The sequence below is a fragment of the Asparagus officinalis genome, chromosome 5 (genome assembly GCF_001876935.1).
Source record: "Asparagus officinalis chromosome 5, Aspof.V1, whole genome shotgun sequence".
Taxonomy (NCBI): domain Eukaryota; kingdom Viridiplantae; phylum Streptophyta; class Magnoliopsida; order Asparagales; family Asparagaceae; genus Asparagus; species Asparagus officinalis.
In genome coordinates, this window is record NC_033798.1 from 35,399,494 (window position 1) to 35,406,687 (window position 7,194).

Consider the following 7,194-nt stretch of genomic DNA (forward strand, 5'->3'; position numbering starts at 1 on the left):
ATAGATATTCGGATAGTCAACGAGAAGCAAACTCGACGCGAACAATCGAGGGAGGCATCTCATCGCTACCAAGAAGAACCCAGAATTAAACAAAGGAGAGAATCCCGATCATTCTCTTCTCTTTTGTAATCAGGAAATCCAATTGTAACTGAGATTAAAGAAATACAAATCAATTTTTCTTTTATTTCTTTTACTGCAAATTTTCCCACAAACAAGCCTCAACCACCGATGAATGGCAGCTCTTCTAAGCCGCCAACGAAAGAATGGGTCCGTGTCGGAATCGTTTGACACTCAAAGAGCGCATTCGCAAGCGCCGCGCAATGTCAGCGCAGGCACGGGCTCGAGTCCAAGAAGCCCGTAGAAGACTGCAGAAGGAAGTGGCCAAGAAGCCGCCACCAACCCGCCAAATATGGAGGCCGAAGTCTGAAGCGGCGATTCAGGCTAAGGCACAATCGTTGCAGCCTTCAACGCAAATCCAGCCTCCGGCGAACCAAACGAAGTTGCCGGTAATTCCCATAGCTACTCCGGGAGATCCCACGGGATCATCCCGAAGAAGAAGATCAGTTTTGGAGTGCCTCGGTCCAATTCCCGATGAAAGAAGCAAAGCTCCAGTTCAAGAACGTTTGGGCCCGATGAAGAAGCCCCGAACGACTCAACATGCTGGGGGTCGCCGTCACCTACAACATGACAACGAGTTCAAGGCAGCTGCGCGCGGCAATTTGCGCATTGAAGTCCAGGAGCCCGCTGAGAATTCACGCCCAAAAAGGCATGTCTCGAGGCGCGTGACTCTTGAAAGTCCAAAGAAGGCAGTTCGCCCTCAGAAGGAAACATTGTCGTCTGATGACGATAACGTTATACCTGAGAAATCATGCCAACACACGATAGGTTATTCCGACCTTCAAACCGATGAGTTGTACTATCGTGTTGGTGGTACGAGGAAAACCAGGAAGAGGAGTCCTCGAGGACTAGAAACTCTGCAACTGCATCAAGGCGGTCCCCGAAAGAGTTTCGGTTTTCGAAAGGCTCAGCACCGAAACGCCAAAACCAAGGCCTAGGCGTTTCCGACAAAGAAGAAGGGTAGTCGAGGATGGAGAATTTCCGAGGGTCACCACTAATATGACCAGCAAAGGGACATCGACACAGGATAATCTCGAGTCGATTCTGAAAGCACCCCGGTGTATAACCCGTCTGCAGTCTGGAACTATCAAACGAGCAACTTATGGTAGGATTCAGACAAGAATACCTTCAGAAGATGAAGAATCGGATGCCTGCTCTGCGGTCGCATCAGATAATATAGTATCCAACGAGGGTCAACCCCGCGAGTCATTTATGATAAGCGCGGAACAAGTGGCCAAGATGCTCGAAGAAGCCATGGCTAAACAACAGGAGAGCTTCAGGTTCGAAATGCAGATGGCCATGCAGAATATGAGAGAAATGCATGACCAACAAATCCAAGCATTGACGAACCAGCAAGGCGAGCCAAGTCGTCGTAACCAGGTTAATCTAGAAGATGAGGACACAGGTGCGAATGAAACCCATAACGCCAATAATCCTCCCGTCAATGCAGGGGGTGGTAACAAGAATGCTAACGAAGACATAGGTGAAAGCTTGAAGATCAAAAACCTCGAGAGCAAAATCAATATGTTGATTTCCTCTCAAGAGATGAAGAAGACGGGTATTCCTTGTCCATACCCAAGAGAATGGGAATCAATCCCTTATCCGACGAAGTTCAATCTAATTAACTTCACGCCGTTTAATGGGATGGGTTCACCCACTCAGCATTTGATTTACTTCAAATCACACCTAGGGGTTATCTTTGGTAATGAGCCTGCCATGAAGTGTGAATAGCTGGGATGACATTGAGACTAAATTCCTCACCGACTTCTTCGACGATGACACCGAGATATCCATCGGGTCGTTGCTTGACGAGAAACAAAAAGACGGGGAATTGGTTGATACCTTCGTCAAAAGGTTCCGGAACAAGGCGATGAACTGTCGGGACCCGATCACTGAGGAGTTCATTCTCCAGACTTGCCATAACAACCTCGCATTGGACGTGTTGGAAGTAATGGGAACGACACCGTCTAATACTTGGAAAGACTTGAAGGTGCGCAATGAACAAGCCGAACGCTTCCTCCGAAGGAAGAAGGCCGAGAGGAACCTACCGACGGCTAATCCTCTGAACTCAAACTTCGCCTCTCGTGGTAAGGGCAAGGCACCTGCAGTTGCTGGTGGTGCTAATCGAACGTCACAACAGTAATCCCGAAGGCAGCAAAAGACTTCGGACCCGAGACTCAAAAAAGAGTATTCCTTCAAGGACGAAGACGTTCCAGCCATCTTCGAATCCCTCCTTGGAAGCAACAAGATCAAGCTACCACCTATCACAAATCAGGAGGAAGCTGGCAACACTACGTATCCAAAGTACTGTGCATACTACAGGAGGGTCGTTCATCCCACCAAGGATTGCTTTGCTCTCAAGAATAGCATCCAAACCTTGGTTGAAGCCGGCGTCATATCGCTGGGATAAGCCAGGTTAGAATGGCGATCCTCCAATAGGTGCATGAGGTTAAACTGCTCCCTGCACACTCCGACAAGTATAAGAGTATAAACTGCTTCTCAATCCTCCAATAGGTGCATGAGGTTAAACTGCTCCCTGCACACTCCGACAAGTATAAGAGTATAAACTGCTTCTCAATCCTCCAATAGGTGCATGAGGTTAAACTACTCCCTGCACACTCCGACAAGTATAAGAGTATAAACTGCTTCTCAATCCTCCGACCGGTATAAGAGGTTAAACTGCTCCCTGATATTCCAACATGTATATGAGCCTAAATTGTTTCATTTCTTTCACGGGAAGTTCCAGGAGAATTTTTATATGTAATATTCTTAAGGATAACCCGGTCATGTAACTGAGTACAATGTCGGACCCAGTTCCACAAGGGAAGCTGGGGGTGGATTATTCATGTATCGGGAAGTTCCCGAAAGAATACCACGGGTGATATTCTTAGGGATAACCCAATCACTATAAAAGTGATAAGTAAAACATCCACATTTAAACTCTAAATGTCGGAATGTTTTCCATTATTGTTATCAAATTCACTAATTCTCATGAGTTATCTTGTTGAGACGAGATTCGATCCTTTTGACAGATTAATCTTTCCTCACAAAAATCCCCCACTGATCAAGTCAATTGACGGTGGGTCCACTAAATTTTCTGTCCGCCAATTCATGGCAATTTCCAAAGCTTGACGTGTTAAGTCCTGATTACTTAACGTCAAAACCCTTCATCGAGTGGCCAGCACAAACCAGTATTTCTACTGCTACTTGTATTCCACTCCCTGTCCGTTCGGTCAAACCTTCCTACAGTTAGGACCAAAACCAAAATCCCCTCTCGATTCCTCCAATGAACGAGAGGAGGTCCACTTTCAAAATCGAATGATCAAACCTTCCTACAGTTAGGATCATCTCAAACTCCTGCTTAGTCAAACCTTCCTACAGTTAGGGCCAAAACCACAATTCACTCTCGATAAACGAGGAATTCACCTTTAATTCGGTAATCCAACCTTCCGACAGTTAGGATTATCCGAATCTGACCGATTCTCGGAGCGGAGATCCCACTTCTAGTTTCTTTTGCGCTGGAAATAGAATATAAAATTCTTCCTTTCCAGAATCAAGGAATAGAATATAAAATTCTTCCTTCCTTGCATTCGGGTTCGCCTTCACCCTAAAAGAAGACCGGGAAATAGAATATAAAATTCTTCTTTTCCGACACCAACCTTTTCTATGAATTTATCAATCTAGGATTCATCCTAGGAAGTTTATCCCGAATCCTAAGCAGGGATAAGTCTGCGCCTAACACGCGCTGCCGGTTTAGTCTTTCTCCGAAGAAGAAGACACCAGAGTTTGATTCTGGGGTATTCTGTCCTGAAACCTAAGCAGGGATAAGTCTGCGCTTAACCCGCGCTCCCGGTTAGTTCTTAACCGTTAAAAAGAACACCGCCCACATATTCAACATTGTGGCAGGTTGTTATTAATAACACCAAAATCCATGCCTTACACGCATGGGGAATTTCATCCTGAATCCTAAGAAAGGATATGCCGACGCCTAACACGCATCGCCGGGTTAGTTTTTCTCCGTAGAAAAAAAAACACCAGAATACCAGTCTGGGGTATTTTATCCCAAAGCCTAAGTAAGGATAAGTCAGCGTCTAATACACGTTGCCGGGTAGCCTATTCCCGTAATAATGGCGAAGCCTATGTATTCGACGTCATAGCACAAAGTCTCAGAGAATTCACTCTCTTAGCACAACGTTACATGCAGAACGGATTCAGAAAATCCGCATGCTAGCCCGACTCAAACGGTAGTCGGTAAAGGCTTTTCAAACCCGTTGAAGGATGGGGGTTGGCCAAAAATCCTAAAGTTAATACCTAACACATGTCGCCGGGTATCCTATTCCCGTAACAAATGATAAAGCCTATGTATTCAACATCATAGCACAAAGTCTCAGAGAATTCACTCTCTTAGCACAACGTTACATGCAGAACGGATTTAGACAATCCGCATGCTAGCCCGATTCAAATGGTAATCGGTAAAGGCTTATTAAACCCGTTGAAGGCTGAGGGTTTGCCAAAAATCCTATGAGTATTATGGTCAATCATTTCAAACAGAATGAGGAATCATAATAAAGATAAAGATAAAAACCAGTTCCACTAAGAGAATCAAAAGTCAAAGTATTCAGCAAATGAAATCATACATCAAGCCCATGTCTAAAAATCTGCTGACTAAACTTAGACAGCTTCTCATCATAAGCTTGCCTAAGCTCATCCTAAAACTTAGCTCTGATGGACTCTTCAGTGGAGGCTAAAGTCTTCACAGCAATCTCCTCCGTCTCAACCAACTTCTGCTTCAGGGATTTCAACTCATCAGATAAAGCAGTGTGGGCTTGCTGATCCTGTACCTTCGTCATCTGAAAAATACTCAAAGTCTCCTCTTCTTCACGGTGTTCTCTTCTGAGCTGGTCTATCTTGGTCTCACAAGAGGTAATAGAAAAATCAAGCTTGTCGAGTGAAGATGATCTAATAGCAAGGTTGGCCTCAACTCGGTCTACCCGATCCCGCTGCACCTGAATCTCGAGCTCAGCAAAAATCCGAGTATCGCGCCATGTCTGTAAGCGGGCATCCAAATGGGCAGCAATGAATGAAGAAGCACCTGCATCTCGGAGCTCACGAAACATATGAAGCTCGTGCTCTAGACAATCAAGGTCATCAACTATAGCCTTCGCCAGATCCGGGTAACCTGCATCCCTTATTGAATTTATTCTAGAATCAAGGAAAGGTTTAAACTGGTGAAGGAAAAGTCCGCCGTGGAAGAGTTTGCCAATCATAGCATTCACGAAGGAGAAGAAGGAGCGGACTTCTATGCAGATGACGATCTTCTCAGGGTCATTGTCTGATAACAACTCCTTCACAAGGACATAAAGCCGAGAAGAAAGCCCTACACAAAAAGGAGAAATCCGTCAAAAGCCTTAATAAGGAAGTAAATGACATTTCTCAGTTGATTAATTTATACCTCCTTCCCCTTGGGTCACTGGGGGTAGTGGAGGTGTAACGGTTGTGGATGTATCAGCTGGTGTAGTTGGTCTCGCAGCCGGTTCGACAGGATCAGTCTCGACAAAAGCTCCTGTCAAACACAAAACGGAATTCTCAGATGCACCACATTATAGCTACACTAGTCAAAAAATTGGCTAGACCTATAATTAACTTGAAAAGAGGCACATACCTTCAGAAGGACCATCCTCGGGATTCTTAGGGAGTGTAGACTCAGGAAACATAACTTCAGGCATATGGTCATCAATCTGAGGAGAGCCATACATGAAGTGGAGCATAGGAGTGTCCACAAGCAAACCTTCCTCGTCAAAATCATCAATCGAGAAATCTGACACAAGAGAATATAAGTGCAAAAGAAGAATAAAGAGACTACGACCAATGGAAATGAGTTACCTCTTATGGGTGTGTTAGCCTCTCTATTCCCAAGATCCACGTTTGCCTCCTGCAGTTTGTCTAAAAGAGAAAGAAGCATAGAGACAATTAGGGAATGCACGAATTCTGAATCGTTCAACTTCTTTGTGTGCCATCTAAAGGGTACATTGTCAATGGTAGATGTACCTGAATTCGCTGAATCGGGTCCTACATTGATGGTCTCCCTAACGTCGGCAGCTTCTGCAGGCTTTTCTACCTGGTATGGTGAGTCAGGCTCACCAGAAAATACACAATTATGAGGAGCAGGATCAGGACTCATCTCGCTATCCCCACGCTCTCCTACATAGAGATGGAAAAGCATGAGTCGAAGTTCTGAATGATCAAGAGGATGATCTATAGAGTAGATATTACCTCCGTCGCTAGCGGGATCATCACTAGACAAATCCATCTCAGATGCTCACGAATCTGCATGCGGCTTGTGGGCTAATCTCTTTCGCCTAGCAGTGGGGACAACAATCGAAGGTCTCGCCTGGGAAAAAGGATGAAATTCTTCATCCTTGTCAGTTGCGGTCCCTGAAACATCAAACAACTGTCAAGATTAATAATTCTGGAAGACAGAAGGAAAGAATATGTAGCTAACCTCGCTCGGAACAATCCTCGTCATCTTCAAGATCTCCGCCTGAAGCCTCATCAGCAGAATGGAAGATCTTCTTTCCCACTTCGTCAATCCGACGAGTCTTGCTCCGTGTTCTCTGTGACCGAGCATTTTCCCAAATCACATGAGAATCAGCCTGAGAAGCTTCCTCGGCCACTAGCTCTGCAATCGACTTCACGGGAATAGTTTTATTAGCTGCTAACAGCCACTTGCAGCTTAAGAAGGTGAGATTCAACTGCCGCTCAGCACTCGGGAGACTGAACTTAGCACCAGTACAGCCCGTCACGGTCCACAGCCATGCTCGGAGACCGTCCACCAAACTGCCATGAGTCCGAAGCTGCTGACGTGGATTCCCGACATAAAGCTGATCATAACTAAACTGGCGGGCGAATCGGCAGGGTAGATATGACTCTATAAAACACTGATTCCTCACCCAGAAGGTCAGATAACTCGGCCTAATGTTCACTAGACAATTAAAGCAGCCGATATCTAAATGAGTTCGATTCTCCCTCTGCTTCTCCTCATCAATTAAACACTCGCCATATCGGCTGAAGAACTGC